Genomic DNA, 19545 nt, shown 5'->3' on the forward strand with positions numbered 1-19545 from the left:
TGGCTTGTCGTTAATTTCTGGGCCCAAGCAATCTTCCCCCTCAGCCTTCCAAAGTGATAGGATTATAGGCATGAGCCAATGCACCTGGCCAGGAAAAAATGTTGTATAAGCCTCTTTCCCCCAGTCAGATTTTGCATTCATCCCCCTTGGTGTGCAGAGATCTGACTGTGGCGATGGGTCTGGAGGCAGCAAGAGGTTTTGGGTTTGCTTTGAGAATGACCTGCTCTTGCGAGCTAATTGCCTCAATGAGAACATTACAAAGTCTTCCACAAGGGGAGGTTGATCCACTCAGGTGGGAAAAGAGCACTGGCTTCTAACAGCAAAAGGAAGACGATGTGGAATTTGAGGTTCCAGTTTCTCATTTGCATCACAATCCACCCAGTGGTTCCCATTCCAATTCTTAGGGCCCTGCTCTTTTCCAATCAATGTCCTAACTTTCCAGTAAAATGCCTGGAAAGGCTGTGATATCAATTTGTGTCGTCCTTCAACAACCAGAAGGACAAAATTTGGGTCTAGAAGACAGAGAAACGGCTTTCCAGCTTGGGGCCTAGCCTGCTTGCCTTTCATGCTCAATCAGAAGTTTATGAAAGCTCCACTGACCTAGCAGGCACCCTTAGGACTCTGCACACAGGAAATCCCTGCCTAGGGATTTTCAGGTAAAGGACATTGAGTCATTTCCCCATCAGCACTTCCAAGGTTCCAGTCTCTCTAGGGCACTTTTCTAGTTCCATTTTAGGCCCCTTTCCCTGCTCTTATGACTCTTAAGATTTCTAGCTGGGCACGGTGGCATGCAGTTACAATCCCAGCTACTCAGGAGTCCGAGCTAGGAGGATCGCTTGAGCCCAGGAGTTCGAGGCTGCAGTGAGCCATGATCATGCAACTGCACTCCAGCCTGGGTGACAGAGCAAGACCCTGTCTCTTTTAAGAAAAAATAAGAATGTGGTCAGGCACGGTGGCTCACGCCTGTAATCTCAGCACTTTGGGAGGCTGAGGCAGGTGGATCACGAGGTCAGGAGATCAAGACCATCCTGGCTAACATGGTGAAACCCCATCTCTATTAAAAATACAAAAAATTAGCTGGGCGTGGTGGTGGGCACCTGTAGTCCCAGCTACTCAGCAGGCTGAGGCAGGAGATGGCGTAACCTGGGAGGCAGAGCTTGCAGTGAGCTGAGATCGCACCACTGCACTCCAGCCTGGGCAACAGAGCGACACTCCATCTCAAACAAACAAACAAAAATTTGGAATTAAAAGTCTGCTTATATGTAAAGGGTCACTCAAGTTGATGTTGAAAATATTGAAAGGAATCTTTTTTCACAAAAATCCAACATTAACATCAGCCTCTCCTTGGTTTCCAACATGCTCAGGTTGACCACAGTGATCCCAACTTCTGTTTCGTGTCACCTCTTGGCATACACACCCAAAATGTTGACTCCTATGGGAACAAACACAAAGCGAAGGGCGAGACCATGGGAGGCGTTCATCGCAAGATGGCGGACTCCAATATTGGCTGAATGTGTGGTGCAATTTGGAAATAATGCTTCCAATTCCCTTTTACTGCATATGTCAGAACAATTTCCTGTTAACAAATATGATGTTCTCACTTTAGCTTTAGTATGCTTTAGTACAAATATCTAGGAACAAATTCTTCAATTGAACAATCTGAGAAACAAATTGCTCAGCTGATCCAAGATCTGTCATTGTCTCATTCTACAGATGAGGAAATCGCAGCTCAGAGAGACCAAGGAGATTGGGAGACAGGAGTCTTACTCTACGAGTGCCGCAGGCTTCCAACACCAGACTTCAGCACCAAAACAGGGCCCGGCGTGGCCAGGCATGGCAGAACAAAAACCAGTCTCCTGACAAACTCTCACACAAACTGGAGGAGGGATTTGGAGGGGCAGTTAAGACCCAAACTCCAATTTCAGCAAGTCTGTATCACAGTTTTACAATCTCATCTTTGACCTTTTTCTTCCTTTATATCTAATTTATCTTCATTTTCTGGGTTTTGTACAAGTTCTCAGCCATGATTAAATCACATTACAACTTCACCTACCACATCTTCTCTCCTTCCTTCCTCCTTTGAGATACTCTCTTCCCTTCCTGTCATATAGACTTCTGACACCATGAAACTCTTCCCAAGTTGCCCGCTGTGATTAAAACAACTTTTAATTCCTTGGACACCATCTCTCTGCTGCTCCCTTTTTTGCTGTTCTCTTCCATGAAGTGCTGGTTCCAAGCACCAAAACCAAACACATTCAGAAGTAAATTTTGTTCATTAATATACAAGGACACTCTTCCATTTGAGTTTGTTTTCTAAAAGACCACATAAGACTGCTGCTTTCTGAATTGTTTAAGGGGAAAGTTTACAATTGCATTTTAAAATAAAATAAAATGAGGCTCACATTGAGAACTCAGACTCTGAGGCTCCGCTGGGTAGGCGGCACCCGCACGGCAGGAACGCGTTCAACACACACAGGCCAGACACAGCCACAGCTGCATTTGTGTTCATCGTCCACAGAATGCACTGCCAACGAAGATGAACGTGAAATGAGGTCCGGGAACTTTTGAAGCTAGTAATTCACGAAAATTCAAACTATATATTTTGCATGGAAAACATGGCAAAACTGTATAAAACCTAATTCTGAACTTGTCCCTTATCATAATTGTCATATTTTTAATAAATTTTACTCCTTTTCCTAAAAAAGCAGAACGCTTGCCATTTTTCAAACACGCACTTAACTTTTAAGACACAAACGGTTTCCCCGTACCTCTGTCCACCCTCACGTATTTTATGCGCAGCCTCGTTTGTGTGATGCAATGCGAGGTTTCTCTTATGTGGACTCTCACTTCTTTTCGCTTCCTCAGTGATTTTCTCCTATCCTTCTCTTTGGTTTTACTGTTCTTTAATGCTGAATTATAAAATTAGAAGCAAAAGTGTTTTCTGGCCTTGCCCTGGTACACTGCTAGTGCCCACCAATAAGCATAAACCGACTCCGTGTTGTCTGTGTGTGGTTTTGGGTCAGGGCTACTCTTTCCCCATTCTGGGATCAGCTGTCCCTTGATAGCTGCCTGAGGGGCTGGGGAACACTCTGAAGGGTGTGGTGTGAAGAGCAGCCCATGGTTGAGAAGGGATCCCTATTTCCGTGTCAGCTCTGATACCTGCTGGGCCAGCCGACCACATCAGACCAAAATCACGGGCTTTCTTCCTCTCTCCAGCTAAGTAAATGATAACCATGCATCCAAGTGTCCACTTAAAAACCCCAGAGCCTTGCTCTCGCTGTTAAAAGAGCTGATTGTGCCCTTGGGCATTAGCTGCCTTCACTCTCAAGGTACAGAGGAAATCGGGGAGGCCAGCCTTGGAAGACCCCCTGGTGGGGTGCAGTGTGGGTGCCTTCCTCTTGGCTCAGCCCCTCCTTCCTTCCTTCTCCACTTCACCAACTCTTTCACAGCCAGCAAGGACCCCTGTGCTCAATTTCTTCGTCCTGTCCTAGTAACTCCCCTGTTCAACAACTCCATTGTTTTTATTTTCTGGTGTTCTGCATCCTGTTTTTATTGTTCTGTGGCAGATCCCCAACGTAGAACATAATTGCAAGTACTCGATGGTGCAAAAGAGCAGTTAGTGCCTAAGTACAGATGGGAAACACGATTCTTTTAAGTAAAAACTTAAACATTGCTCAGGCATCTGGACTCTAGGTCTGCGTAGCGGAGTTGCCCCTCCTGTGGGCCCACAAGGACCCCTGGGTTCCCTCCCTGCTGTGATCAACAAATGGAACCAGAGCCACAGTTGGATCACAAGACGTCCCTTTTCTAGAGCCTTTCCCGGCCCTCTACAGGCAGGATCCAGCGGGAAAAAGAAGAACTGGAATTTCTCGAAGGTCAATGGTCTGCACAGTTGAGGATTCTGTGTGGTTCTCTTGGTTCCCTTGGTGTCTGGAGGAGGCCGGGGCCCTTAGACGACCTTTCAGCTCCTCGCACAGGACCAGCATGAGGGGCCCCCAGGCCTCTGAGGACGCCGGCGCAGCGCCCTGGAAGGAGGCCTTGTCTCCTCGTCTTTAAAGGTCTTTCCCCAACAGCCGAGGGTGCCGTGTACGTGATGTGAGCTGCTCTGAGCCCAGGCTGCACCATCGTCTGCCACACCGTGTGGAAGGGGTGGGAGCTGCAGCCACGGTGGCCGTCCAGCTCCCACCACGGGCTCTTGGCATCCGGGAGCTCACCCTTGGCTGAATTCTTCATGCTGGGGTCGGCGGCTGGTAGGTGACGGTGCCCTGCATGGAGACGCTGAAGCTCTGGAGGCCCTGGAGCCCGTCAGACTTGGTGACCTTCACCAGGCAGTGTCCCAGGCCTCAGAACTCAGCTCTGTGCCCAACTTCCCGACATCGGCTGCCAGGCGGGTCTGGCGAAATCCAGGGGGTACAGGGAGCAAAGGAAGGTGGCACCGGCCGCCGGAGGCCAGGCTGCCCGCCAAGTACCTCCAGAGCCACGTGTGCCTGTCCATGCCCCCCAGGGAACAGCTCACAAGTGAGCCAGTGAAAGAATCTTTGATCCCTAGTAACCAAGAACCAGGGACACAGGCCACTCAAAGGAAGCACAAAGCCCTGGAACACCACGCCAGGAAAATCAGGAAAATCTCCCCTCATGACAAAAGGAGAAGGTCTGAGGTCGCCAGGAAAAACCATGAAAATCAACGAAAATCTAAACATTTCAGGCTTTTTGTTTGCGTTTTAGAGACAGGGTTGTTGTTGCCCAGGCTGGAGTGCAGTGGCACAATCGCAGCTCACTGCTGCCTGGAACTCTGGGACTCAAGCAATTCTCCTGCCTCAGCCTCCCAAATAGCTGGGACTATAGGCGCCCGCCACCAGGCCCAGCTAATTTTTTTTTTTTTTTTTTGGAGATTGGGTTTTGCTATGTTGCCTCGGCTGGTGGCCAACTCCTGACCTCAAGCAATCCTCTGCCTCAGCCTCCCAAAGTGTTCGGATTACAGGCATGAGTTACCACACCAGGCCCTTCGGTTTTCTTTAAGAGGCATATTCCAAATAAACATATTAGAATATTTCAAAAGTGTTGGTTTGTGTCAAAATCATTTTTCGTTTTTTCAGAACATATTCTATAAGCAATAAAAAGACAAATGCCACTATGATCCGAATGTCTCCCCAAATTCATGTGTTGAAACATGATTGGCAGTGATAGTATTAAGAGGTGGGGCCTTTAGGGGTGACTGAGTCACAAGGGCAGAGCCTTCAGGAATGGGATTTGTGACTTTATGAAAGGGCTGGCAGGAACTAGGCAGGCCCTTTTTCCCTTCCACCTTCCACCATGTGAGGACACAGCGTCCCTTCCCCACGGAGGATGCAGCAACAAGGGGCCATCTTGGAGGCAGAGAGCAGCCCTCCCCAGACCTCAGAGTTGCAGGGCCCTGATCGTGGTCTTCCAGCCTCCAGAACCGTGAGAAATAAATTGATGTTGTTTATAAGTTATCCAGTCTCAGATATTTTATTATAATATAACAGCATAAACAGACCGAAACAGAAGCCCAAGTATGACGGACTCAGCCTTGAGTCCTTCCTATTGACATTCTTATTACAAAGCTTTCACATGGAAAGAGCAGTCACAGCCACATGAAGGCCAGGCTGCAGGACTGAGGAAGACAGGGAGGAGCCTCCAGAGCGGCAGTCCCCAGCCTCTTTGGCACCAGAGATGGGTTTTGTGGAAGACAATTTTTCCACCGACAGCAGGGGTAGGGGGACTGTTTTGGGTTGATTCAAGTGCATTTCATTTATTGTACACTTTATTTCTTTGTTATTACATTATAATATATAATAAAATAATTATACAACTCACCATTACGTAGAATCAGTGGGACCCATGAACTTGTTTTCCTGAAACTAGATGGTCCCATCTTGGGGTGATGGGAGACAGTGACAGATCATCAGGCATTAGATTCTCACAAGGAGTGTGCAACCTAGATCCTCGCAGGCACAGTCACGATAGGGTTCGTGCTCCTCTGAGAATCTACTGCACCACAGATATGACAGGAGGCAGAGCTCAGGCAGTACCACCAGCAATGGGGAGCAGCTGTAAATACAGAGGAAGCTTCGCTCACTCTCCTGCTGCTCACCTCCTGCTGTGCAGCCCGGTTCCTAACAGGCCACGGACAGGTAGCTGTCTTCGGTTAGGAACTCCTGCTCTAGAGCATTCCATCAGAAAAGGAGGGAGGCAGCCGCTGCTCAACAAAGCAGAGGAGGAGCCCACTGCTCTGGGACCCTGTGCTCTGGGACCCTGCGCTCTGGGACCCTGCGCTCTGGGACTCTGCGCTCTGGGACCCTGCGCTCTGGGACCCTGCGCTCTGGGACCCTGCGCTCTGGGACTCTGCGCTCTGGGACCCTGGGCTCTGGGACCCTGCGCTCTGGGACCCTGCGCTCTGGGACCCTGCGCTCTGGGACTCTGGGCTCTGGGACTCTGGGCTCTGGGACTCTGCGCTCTGGGACTCTGGGCTCTGGGACCCTGCGCTCTGGGACTCTGCGCTCTGGGACCCTGCGCTCTGGGACCCTGCGCTCTGGGACCCTGGGCTCTGGGACCCTGGGCTCTGGGACTCTGGGCTCTGGGACCCTGCGCTCTGGGACCCTGCGCTCTGGGACTCTGGGCTCTGGGACCCTGCGCTCTGGGACCCTGCGCTCTGGGACCCTGCGCTCTGGGACTCTGGGCTCTGGGACTCTGGGCTCTGGGACTCTGCGCTCTGGGACTCTGGGCTCTGGGACCCTGCGCTCTGGGACTCTGCGCTCTGGGACCCTGCGCTCTGGGACTCTGCGCTCTGGGACTCTGGGCTCTGGGACTCTGGGCTCTGGGACTCTGGAATCACACACAGCAGAGTGGACCCAGAACGGAGGACACAGCACAGCACACAGGCCCGACTCACAATGGCCTGACTCACAACAGGTCAACTTTATGAGAGCGTGAAAGCCACCTGCATTCAGTAATGCCCCCCCTTACAAGGGAGTCATGTCAGCGTTCAAAGACGTTCCCACTCGGGAATGCTATAACCAAAAGCCATGGTAGACTGCAGGGCGTTACTGGGAGATACTCACGACAATGTCCTTGTTTACACACAGTCTACACCACAGAACGCCTGATTTTAGTGATACTCTCCCCAAACAGTCAGACACAAAACTTCCACACGTACTTACTTCATTCCAGTAATGATCTCAATGAACAAGTCTTCACTGAGAAATATCAGAGCACAGCCCTCACGTGATGCTCACTTGGGAACCCCTAGGCAACGCTCCACATTTGGGACTACTTCAAAATAAAGAACACCTATGTACAAAATCCCCCATACTTCCGTGACAACAGACATCAGCCTCCAATGCCGAGAAAATTACATGAGCTACCGTTTCCCTTTCAGCCCATCTTAAAGGAGACAGGAGCAGTGTGTTCCCATCAGCAGCAGCTCCAGGCTGGGCGCCACGGCTCGCTCCTGTAGTCCCAGCGCTGTGGGAGGCCGGGGTGGGAGGATCACTTGAGGCCAGGAGTTGGAGACCAGCCTGGGCAACATAGCAAGACCCCATTTCTTAAAAAAAAAAAAAAAAAAAGTTGGCCAGGCATGGTGGTGTGCACCTGTAGTCCCAGCTGCTTGGGAGGCTGAGGTGAGAGGACTAATTGAGCCCAGGAGGTCAAAGCTGCAGTGAGCCACGATTGCACCACTGCACTTCAACCCGGGTGACAGAGCCAGACCCTGTCTTGAACAACAAAAGTACCAGCTCCAATCCCTGTGTTGGATTTTTTCCCATTTTACTCTGAGAGACTAGCTGGCAGCAATGGTGACCCCACAGCACCCTGGCCATCCCTGCTGGCACCCAGGTCCTCCTGGACAGGTCCACAGGGTCTTTCTCATGTGTACAGAGCCTCACTCGTGCCAAAGGTGAGGCACACAGGCTCCGGGCTCTCCTTACACTCAGACACCAGCCAGCTTCAGGGCCACTTGGGATTACTTTCTGTACAAAGAAGGTGGCTAGAATGTAAGGCTACTCCCAGCCCTGAAAGTTAGTTTCAACTTTGGGGAGGCAGTATTTAATGTGTTTCAAAACCTTAAAGCCAGTCCACAAAAAGGTCCAACTGGATCCATAAATGCGACATCTGTCATTGGATCACAAACTTCTCAACAGCCCAGAGTCTACAGAACATCCCTCAAATCTGTCAGCAAGCAGAACAGCACTCAGGGTGGGTGAGCAGGGTCTTGCCACTGGGCGCCGGCCTGCAGGTTTGCACAGTGGTGTAGGCAGCACAGCAGCCCAGGCAGCACGGTGAGCCCGCCCGGGGGCGACCAGCAGGTGTACACAGTGAACCCTCCCGGGGCGACCAGCAGGTGTACACAGTGAACCCTCCCGGGGCGACCAGCAGGTGTACAGAGTGAGCCCTCCCGGGGCGACCAGCAGGTGTACACAGTGAACCCTCCCGGGGCGACCAGCAGGTGTACAGAGTGAGCCCTCGGTGGGGGCGTGGGGGGGCGACCAGCAGGTGTGCACAGTCAACCTTGGGGGGGGGGGGCAACCAGCAGGTGTGCACAGTGGTCCAGGCAGTACCATGCACCCTCCTGGGAGTGACCACCTGAGGCTGGTGTGGCAGCAATGAACACAAATGCAGGCTTCGTCCATGACTGGCTGCCCCCTCACCTCAAGATCAAAGCTGCAAACCCTGGATCCACCTACAGTGGTGCTGTTGTTGGTGATATATTCAGAGCTTTCAGTCCAGACTTCCTGCTTTTCCATGTAAATGTAAGGCTTTGTATTGTAACACCTTGGGATACCCAAGGTTTAGTCTTGTGAAATTTTACCTTCTCTAGAGCTGTCCTTTTGAAGTATTTGAGTTATTAAAAAAAAGACAACAAAGTTTATATATTTAACACAATAGTGGGTTTAGCACAATGTGATGCCAGTAGAGAAACATTATACATTTGTGATAAGGAGCAACTCTCTTTATTCCAGTATCTAACATGAAAAATACACTTTGTGTCAGCTAATATTCCACAGGTATTCTGAGCACAACTACAAAAATAACTTGATTAGAAGTCCGTGTCTTGCCAACTAATTTTTCACTGAACACAAAATGGGGGTCTTCCAAAAAGAAAATTTGGTTTCCAAATAGGACATTTCTTTTTTAAAATTAATTAATTTGTTTATTTTTATTTATTTATTTATTTATTTATTTTGAGACAGAGTCTCACTCTGTTACTCAGGCTAGAGTGCAGTGGCATGATCTTGGCTCACTGCAACCTCCGCCTCCCAGGTTCAAACAATTCTCCTGCCTCAGCCTCCTGAGTAGCTGGGATTATAGGCACCTGCCACCACGCCTGGCTAATTTTTGTATTTTTAGTAGAGACGGGGTTTCACCGTGTTGGTCAGGCTGGTCTCGCACTCCTGACCTCATGATCCGCCCGCCTCAGCCTCCCACAGTGCTGGGATTTCAGACGTGAGCCACTGCGCCTGACCTAAAAATAGGACATTTCTTTAGAGGTTTCAATCATTTTACATAATCATGGGTTCATAGAAAAACTATTCCAAATTATCTAATGTGCTGCTATATTTTATGATACTCTTGATAATTTTTTAAAAAGTCATCTTAAGATGTTTATTTCTGTAGAAGTTATTTTGCTCACTTCTAGTTACTATTTATTCCACGTTGAGTTTTATTTTATACAATCATCCATTTTCCTTTATCAAACCATTCCCAAGCAAAATCAAAGAAAAACCCAGTGTAGGCTTAAGTCAAACCAAGCTGTTAAGGCAAAGAGTCGATATACAAATAGTCCAAAGTACTCACTGAAAATTATGCCAAGCCATTCTAAAACTATAATGAGTGCAAATACCATTGTTATTCATATTCTTGAGAAAAATAACTGGTGAACTTCAATGATCAGGTCTTCATCCACCTTGAAAGAGAAAAAGAGAAAGGAATTTACCCATGGTATTTACAAATGCCACCCTAACCTAGCATTCAAAATAAAAGAGACAGGCTGGGTGCGGTAGCTCACGCCTGTAATCCCAGCACTTCGAGAGGCTGAGGCGGGTGGATTGCATCAGGCCGGGAATTGAAGATCAGACTGGGCAACATAGAGCGACCCTGTCTCTAATAAAAACAATAGATATAAAAATAAAAATGAAAATAAAAGAGGTATGACCAGAATGCTGTTTGCCCCCCTTACAGATTTTTCATTCCATCTACATTTTGCTTTGCACTTTGAGAAGAGAAGGATCTGCCCATTTAAGAAAAACACGCCATCCTGATGTTTAAAAGGCTCTGAAAGAAAGAAATTTCCTTTACTGGGTCTATCTAGCTGAGTGGGACACAACCAAGTCCATATTGAGCCCCCAGAAAATTCAGCCCTTACTAGACACTCGCTCTTATTATCATTCCAGACCCGATTCTCTGAAGTTAGAGTATTGATTTTAATATTTTAGAATTCTGTTTAAAAGGCTCATCTTCACAATACTGCTCTGGTCACAACCGTGACTTTTCCTCATTCCCATTGTGTTCCCGCAGAGAATAGGGTGCAGGGTAGGTCCCCACAAGGGTACGGCTGGGTCAAAGGGCGAATGTGTTTGGGATTCCAGCAGACACCGCGGGCCATTCCCTAGGGAGGGCACCTCACTCACCAGCAATGCCGAAGGGCATGTCACAACAACGCTGCTTTCAAACATGTTATTTGTCACCCCTCCAATAGCAGAAAAATAACTCCTTTTCCTTCTCTTTCACTATGTCCCTTTCTGGAGCCCTTGCTAGTTAGGACCACGTCCAGTACTTGCACCGTGGGGTTCATGAGCTCCCCGTCCTAACTGAGCGTCATTCTGAGCTGCCAGCGAGGCTGCCAACAGTTTCAAGCAGAAGAGAGGATTTTGGTTGGTGCCAGAGAAACACGAGTGGCTGCTCATTCCACAGAACCAGGGCAGGGCCATCCCAACAGGCACCAGTGAACCCGGAAGGTAAATCTGACTTGGCCAAGGGCATGGGGATTAGAGCCTAATCCAGTAAAACAGTGGCCACTTCTCTGATTGAGAAGCATCAGGGAGAATGATGCTAATAACTAAGAAAATGAAAGAAAAGCAGGGACTAGAAACTGTATTTGCCACATGTAACTTTTATAGTGACGCTACGTCCACATTTCAACGTCTCACCCTCATTCTACCGGGAGCCGTACTGAGGACAGAGTTCTTGGGAGATAGAACAATATGGTGATTTTTTGGAATGGCATATTCTAATAAGAGGAGGAAAACATTTAAATTTTTGAGTTTTAATTAAACGAATATGTATTTAATAACTAATGCCTAAGGCTGCACACCTGTCAGATCTACTTACTCTCCTCAATATGGAATCTTTCTTACATTATAAAAGCAATACCTTTCTTGAAAAATTCACACTACATGTAAGTATATAAGGCAGCACCGGAACCTCCTCAACCCTACAACCTCCATAATCTCATCCTCAGGGAGGGTTCTGTGCTCCTCCCAGACCTTTGTGTGCAACAAAAACAGCCAAAGCCCAACAGGTACATCTGATCTGGGCCGTCCAGGCCTGTCCGTTTGCCAATGGGCACATCTCAGCTGGCCCCTCCAGGCCTGTCCGTTTGCCAACGGGCGCATCTGAGCTGGGCCGTCCAGGCCTGTTCATTTGCCGACGGGTGCATCTGAGCTGGGCCCCTCCAGGCCTGTCTGTTTCCCAACGGGCGCATCTGAGTTGGGCCCCTCTAGGCCTGTCCGTTTGCCAACGGGCGCATCTGAGCTGGGCCGTCCAGGCCTGTTCATTTGCCAACGGTGCATCTGAGCTGGGCCCTCCAGGCCTGTCTGTTTCCCAACGGGCGCATCTGAGTTGGGCCCCTCTAGGCCTGTCTGTTTGCCAACGGGCGCATCTGAGCTGGGCCGTCCAGGCCTGTTCATTTGCCGACGGGTGCATCTGAGCTGGGTCCCTCCAGGCCTATCCATTTGCCAACGGGCACATCTCAGCTGGCCCCTCCAGGCCTGTCCGTTTGCTCTTACCCTTTGGAGACTGCGTTGCCATCCCCATTTCACAGAGGAACGGACCCCCATCCACCCAGCTTTCACCTCCAGGTAGATTTTGACCCACTTAACTGTAGCATATTTAAGTTGTGCAATAGAAGAAAACAGACAAGCTGTTATATTTCTCTTCCTAGATATCCAGGTTTCTTATTTCCAGATCCTATACTACACTAAGTCAAGAGTTCAAAAAAACAATAAAAGGGAAGTATTTCTCATTATAAGATTATGTTTATATAATAGTTTTTAAATGGTCGACTTTCAGAATTGCAGCAAGAGCAGAACTGGACACCCAGCAGGTCTTGTCTGTTCCCACACAATTGCCAAGCTTGAAGGACGGCCCTGGAAGGGGGCTGCCTACCTTGGTGGGCTCATAATCGGCCTGCAGAATCTTCCAGGCATACTGGTCTGCAGGCCGCTGAGCAGGACCTCTGGGGCCCCCACTCCAGGTCATTGTCTTGCCCTGGCCACCCTTCTCGGCTCAACTCTCCCCTCCTGCCATGTTTGCCAGCTCCAGGGGTGGTGTCCTCTGTAGCCCCCAACTCCTCCCATCTCCCCTTTCTCCAGGCCCCAGCCCTACCACTCCCGGGAACACCTCCTTGTCTTTCACTGGCCACTTTCTGCATGGCGTGGAACCTCAGCAGACAGGCTTCCGCGCCCCACACGCTCACCATGTGCAGCTTCTGCTGCTGCCCTGCTCCGAGCCCCCAGCTGAGTTCTGGGTCTGGAACATGTGTGCACCCAGGCCCCAGCACCTCCTCACCCAGGCCTGGGCAGGTGAGCAGCCCCAACAGGCATCGTGATCCTCAATCACAGCTGCAGCCTTCAGTGCTTGCGCCTCTCTGTCTTCTCTCCATTTTCCAAAGCTATAGAGGACCATCAGAAAACATCCAAAACCAAAAAGATCAACTAAAGCTCTCTCGCAACACTTCCCAGCCTTACCTGGGTGCTTTCTTCAAGGCGAAGGTCCCATACCAGCCTCTCCTCCCTCCAACACCTTCCTCTGCCTGCCTGTAGGGCTCTTAGCCTCACACCCTAAATTCACACGGAAAGCTTAGTTCTCTTCGAGCCACCTCGTGTCCTCCCTGCCATCAGCTCTGCATATCTTGACTAATCGCCGGGAGCTGCTGAGATTTGTGAATTAATTCATTAAGAAGCTAAGTCCCTGTAGCTGCGCCCTATCTCTAAAAACACAGCCTCAGCTCTCATGTCCCTTGGGGAGCAATTTGCCCAGACTACAGCAGGGAAGCATAAAGTTGTACAAGCAATGAAGAAACTCTCCCTGCTGAGAAAGCTCAGCTTAAGGGGAGCTTCAGCACCACAGGCAGGATGGGAATCAACAGCAGACCCCTCCTCGCCTTGCAAGAGATGGAGTGGAGAGAAGAGAACCCAGACAGCATGCACCCCTCATCTCCTCAGCACCCACGGACACATCCCCAGGGCCCACAAACCTCTTGTGGGTCCAGGGATGGCCCCACCCCATTCACTCCCGTCTCCAGGACCTTCTTCACCAAGGCTCACAGTTGGATGCTGCCCTGAAGATATGGTTAATTTTAAACACATCACTATTAGAAATCTCATCTTGGGTACAGGCGAAACACAGAACTGAATGCCCTGAAAAGAATCACATCCTCCAGAAACTTATTTTTCTGCTGACTGAAACTCAGGTCCGAGCTCGTCCCTGTACAAGGCCTCACCAGATACAACCAGAGGGGCACACGCTGCATGGGCTTCCACGAGCTCACACGGCGAGGCCAGCGGCTGCTGGATGTAGCCTCGGAGGCAGAGCTGGCCCTGACCCGGGCCTCCCCATCTTGGTCAGCGGAGCTCTCCACCCTCCCACTCTGTGGGTGCCCTCATCAGGGTCCTGCTGCCCCACAAGACGCATGTGGAGCCCACCCAGGACTCTGTACACTCACTCCCGGGCCCTCCTGACCACTGTCCTGTGGAGCAGACAAGCGGGTGGCAATGTCAAGGGCCAGGCTGCACTCCCTGCTGCCCCCAACTCCTCTTGGCTGGCCCCAGCCCACGACCTCTGATCCCCCTCACTGCAGCCCAGGGACCTCCGAGGCTCTGGTCTAGCCAGGGTGACCTCTGACCTCTGGTCCTGCCAGGGTGACCCTGATGCAGGCCCTCCCAGGCAGCACCCTCCAAAGAGCACAGTTCGTGGGGGAGCTGAGGCTCCACCCGGGCTCTGAGACCAGCTGGTCCCACAGCCTTTTTTAGGATGAAGAACAGGATGGGGAAGGTAAAGGTGGATGCAGGAGGTGATGCCACAATATTACCCAGATCTGATTAGAAAGCACTGGAAGTTTTAAAAAGCATGCACTGGGGAGAAAACATTCAAGTTGAGAACTGGCTCACTTCCTGCCTGTGTGTGTTTTCATTTCACCAGGGGAGAGTTTCATGAGTACCAGTGCTCAGAAAGCTTTAAGAAGAAGCCTTCTGGACAAGCAAAACTCACAGTAATGCCCCCGTCAGAGTTCCAGAAGATTAAACCACAAGGAACAGGCAGGGCTCCCAGAGCAGCGAGCAGATGTGTGGCAAACGTGCCTTCCTCATTCCTTTTTTCTGTGCATGATGGGTGTTTATCCACTGTACTTACCTCAATGCCTAACGTGTCAAAAATTAAAATTAAAAAAAAATTGTATTATTAATTTATTAATTAATTGTAACATATTATTTACAATGTGTTGTTTATAACTTACTATTAATTTAATTAAAAAATAGCCTGGGCCCAGGGGGTCACACCTGTAATCCCAGCACTTTGGGAATCTGAGGCAGGTGGATCACAAGGTCAGGGGTTCGAGACCAGCCTGGCCAAGATGGTGAAACTCTGTCTCTACTAAAAATACAAACGTTAGCCAGGTGCGGTGGCGGGTGCCTGTAATCCCAGCTACTCGGGAGGCGAGGCAGGAGAATCACTTGAACTCGGGAGGCAGAGGTTGCAGTGAGCCGAGATCACGCCACTGCACTCTAGCCTGGGTGACAGAGCAAGACTCCATCTCAAAATAAAATAAAATAAAATAATAAAAAAAAAGCAAGTTAGCCATGATGACCCCTTAAAGGGAAGTGGTCAACACGAACATCTCTGCAGTCATGCAGTATTTCATCAAATGCCTCAAGCTCTGTGTTCATGAAACAGGAATGTCTAAGGGAGATGAATCCTATTCCTTCATCCCCTTAGAAAAACACAAATCAAGACATTCACACACAGACACCAATACCTATACTTGGCGCAATCTAAAAGCACAGGTGTAGTTTATAACGTTTGGAGTGATCCTATTTTATAAAGATCCTTCCCATTACAGATCAAGTACAGCAAGTCCACAAGAACCCAAATCAAATTTGTGATGTGTGTGCTGGTCAATAGGGAGAGGAAAAACATGATCCACAGGCAAAGCAGCACCTGTGTGGAGAGAACGCCACCACTTCCCGCCGACATCCTAATGGTGACGACAGAGACGGGCAACACTTGCTGAGGCCCAGCCACCTCCCACCCAGTGCTGTAGAGAAAGCAAAGACAGCTTTACAGACTTGATGCCAAGGACCCAGGACATGAACTGTGGCGTGACAGTCCCCACAGGCTACTTCAGGGCGGATGTCCACGGCCTGAACCCTGGAGGCCAGGTGGTAAGTCCAGGCCACGGTGCCCAGCGAGGAGCAGGTGTCCCTGAGAACCCAGACGCCCCGGAGTGGATGTGGGAACCACCACAGACAGCAGATCTCCCACAAGCTGTTCAAGATGGCCCAGCAAACTGGTCGGTTATAAATGCTGCTGCAGGTCCCTGAAAAAAAAAAAAAAAACTGGATGAGGTTTCCCTCTTGCCTTGTATGTCCTTGGGAGCTTGAACATGGAACCATGTGGCTGTGCTTTCTTTCTTCACAATGGCAGCCCGGGTTTAGGGCCCAATTCCTGTCTTAGGGGATGAGTCCTTCGTCTTCTATTTATATGTGTTGTGTGTGTAATAGAAGAGTTTTGATTAATTGGTTTAATAACAATAACAGCTTATATCAAGTATTTTGTCAGAAAAGTAAAAAGCATAATAACTTTCATTTAGCTCATGTGACTTAAGTAATCTTTGGGAAATAAAAACAGTTTTAAAGATTATTGGTAAAATAAAGACATTTGGTCTAAATTACGCAGGTCAGATATTGTTTACTAAATGCTTTAAGGTCATAAACTGCTCCTTTGACTTTTGAAAATTGCTCAATTTACCTACCTTGGGGACATTAGATTCTAGATAAGGCCTGGGGACATGTGGAGAGCCACACCCTAGCTATGCTGGAGAGTCTGCCCTTATCTGAACTTCTGTCTGGTGGGTCCTAGGCTAGGCACCACACCTGGTACATAATTAAAAATCCCTTACTTACCAAGATTTCCACCAAAAGCAAAAGGTGCTAAGAGTTAACAGTGTATTTGAGACTACTCAAGAAATAGTTCTACACCCAAAGCAAAAAGGAAAGTAGAATATACTTTTGGTAAAAAGATTATAAGAAGTCATGGGAATGGGAATGCTTCTGCCTAAAGGGTTAAAGAATTGTTTTAAGTTAGGATCAAGCTAAAGGTTTGAACAAGTTGTGGAAGGTTTGTAAAAAATTAATTGTAAAAGAAATTCTGTGTATGGACATTGGCTAAAGTTAAAGGGGTATTATTCAGTTTTCCTGTAAATTAAACATTGGAATAAAAACACAACAGGTTTTTCTTAAAGCAAAATGCTGCTTATAATCTGCTCTTTAACAAAAAAAAATTGTAAAGGGTTATAAAAGGTATAAGAATCTTACCTTAGGTGACGGGCATGGTAGCTCATGCCTGTAAGCCCAGCACTTTGGGAGGCCCAGGCAGGTGGATCACCTGAGGTCAGGAGTTCAAGAACAGCCTGGCCAACATGGTGAAACCCTGTCTCTACTAAAAATACAAAAATTACTGGACATGGTGGTGGGCACCTGTAATCTCAGCTATTCAGGAGACTGAGGCAGGAGAATCGCTTGAACCCAGGAGGCAGAGGTTGCACTGAGCCGAGATTATGCCAGTGCACTCCAGTCTGGGCAACAAGAGCAAAACTCTGCCTCAAAAAAAGAATCTTACCTTATGGTCAAACTGATTAAGATGAAATACATTTGTCTATAAGGTTTTATTAAGATTTGGGTTTAACATTAATAGTACACTAATGTAAAGGTGAAATTTGGCTTATTTGGTATAAAAATCATACAGGAAGCATTGTCAAATATGAAATAATGTTTGGCTAACTTTGGGCTGTATTTGTATAAATATGTTATTGGTATGTGTTCCAAAATTATAAGAAAGTCCTATAATTCTGACATGACTTAGTGTATGTTATTAAGTTAAAATTGTTACGTAACATTGTTATATGCCACAGAAATAACCAAATTTCATTATCAATTGTGACTTTAATAGTGGCTGTCCTAAGACTTTTGTCATCCACAGACAATTGTCTTGTTTTGGTCCTCTTTAAAAGGTGGTTTTATAATCAACCATAGGACTTTGACAGGTGCACTTAAATGCAGGTTTCTGACAGCTTTGGAAATTGTGACATTAGAATAGAGGAAAAAACCTTCAGGACTCATGGAAAGCTAAAATGTTCATGAATATCAAGCAGAACTGGAGTTAACTGCGTGGACTAAACTGAAGTAATCTTTTTAACTTTGCTTAAAACGTTGCTGATCCTTTGTTTTCTTTTTCAGAGTCAAGGAAACTTAAGCTATTTGCAGCTTTTAACAATTGAGTAGGCCGGGCGTGGTGGCTCACGCCTGTAATCCCAGCACTTTGGGAGGCCAAGGCAGGCCGATCACGAGGTCAGGAGATCGAGACATCCTGGCTAACACAATGAAACCCCGTCTCTACTAAAAAAAAAAAATACAAAAAATTGGCCGGGTGTGGTGACGGGTGCCTGTAGTCCCAGCTACTTGGGAGGCTGAGGCAGGAGAATGGCATGAACCTGGGAGGCGGAGCTTGCAGTGAGTGGAGATCGTGCTACTGCACTCCAGCCTGGGTGACAGAGCGAGACGCTATCTCAAAAAAAAACAAACAAACAAAAAAAAAACAATTGAGTAAAGCACACTCCTGTGAACAAAATTTTGAGTATATTTGTTTCTCCATACTTGATTTCTCCAGAATTTGGAAACTATTTGTGAGTACTCTTAATTTATGGCAATATAGTTGTTTGCGTAAGTGCAATAAGAATCTGTTTTCATTTGTAACAGGACACAGTTGGAGAAACTGGTTATTTTACCAAGGCTTTGACTGGAATGGTGTGTTTTCCTTTAAGGAATCCAACCTGACTTGTAGAGTCAATAAAAGCCCCTTGGTAAAACACACCTTGTCAATATAGTCCCTGTACAGGGGGCCTGACCTGTGGTAAGTGAAAAATGTCACTTTATGACAGGCTCAGGAGCCTCAAGTTATCTTGCGACCTCAAGAGAAGAGAAATTTACCTAACTCATAGGTATTTTAGGGCACAAAGCCATGGCTAGGCTCGGCTTTTAAAAAAAAAGTCTTATCCATTTATGCAGCCAACAGACACATGAAAAAATGCTCATCATCACTGGTCAATAGGTAAATGCAAATCAAAACCACAATGAGATACCATCTCACAGTAGTTAGAATGGCAATCATTAAAAAGTCAGGAAACAGATGCTGGAGAGGATGTGGAGAAACAGGAACACTTTTACACTGTTGGTGGGACTGTAAACTAGTTCAACCATTGTGGAAGACAGTGTGGCAATTCCTCAAGGATCTAGAGCTAGAAATAGCATTTGACCCAGCGATCCCATTACTGGGTATATACCGAAAGGATTATAAATCATGCTATGATAAAGACACATGCACACATGTTTATTGTGGTACTATTCACAATAGCAAAAACTTGAAACCAACCCAAATGTCCACCAATCATAGACTGGATTAAGAAAATGTGGCACATATACACCATGGAATACTATGCAGCCATAAAAAAGGATGAGTTCATGTCCTTTGCAGGGACATGGATGAAGCTGGAAACCATCATTCTGAGCAAACTATCCCAAGGACAGAAAACCAAACACCACATGCTCTCACTCATAGGTGGGAATTGAACAATGAGAACACTTGGACACAGGAAGGGGAACATCACACACTGGGGCCCGTCATGGGGTGTGGGGTAGGGGGAGGGATAGCATTAGGAGATATACCTAATGCAAATGACAAGTTAATGGGTGCAGCACACCAACATGGCACATGGATACATATGTAACAAACCTGCACACTGTGCACATGTACCCTAGAACTTAAAGTATAATAATAAAAAATAATAATAATACTAATAAAGGAAAAAAGTCTTATCTGAGATTCCTTCTATGGAACACAGTTCCATCAAAGCCAATTTTAAAAGTCTATGTGAAAAATAATTATTCTTGCTCCACTTTATACAAATAATCAGGCCAAATATAATAAAGCAAATCAGTCTTACAATGATTTGTCCTTAGTGAAAATGGGGTACAGGAG

General features: G+C 47.7%; 1 long non-coding RNA gene across 1 annotated transcript; it reads right to left on the bottom strand.

The window, feature by feature from the left end:
* Positions 1-1294: 1294 nt before the first annotated feature.
* On the bottom strand, positions 1295-12772 carry LOC105739621. The gene is made up of 4 exons (XR_001115572.1): positions 12713-12772; positions 9814-9922; positions 2403-2524; positions 1295-1432 (listed from the first exon to the last, which is right to left on the bottom strand). It is a non-coding gene; the product is annotated as an uncharacterized LOC105739621 (long non-coding RNA).
* Between the last annotated feature and the right edge of the window lie 6773 nt (positions 12773-19545).

The sequence above is a fragment of the Nomascus leucogenys genome, chromosome 4, assembly GCF_006542625.1.
Source record: "Nomascus leucogenys isolate Asia chromosome 4, Asia_NLE_v1, whole genome shotgun sequence".
In the NCBI taxonomy this organism is placed as follows: Eukaryota; Metazoa; Chordata; class Mammalia; order Primates; family Hylobatidae; genus Nomascus; species Nomascus leucogenys.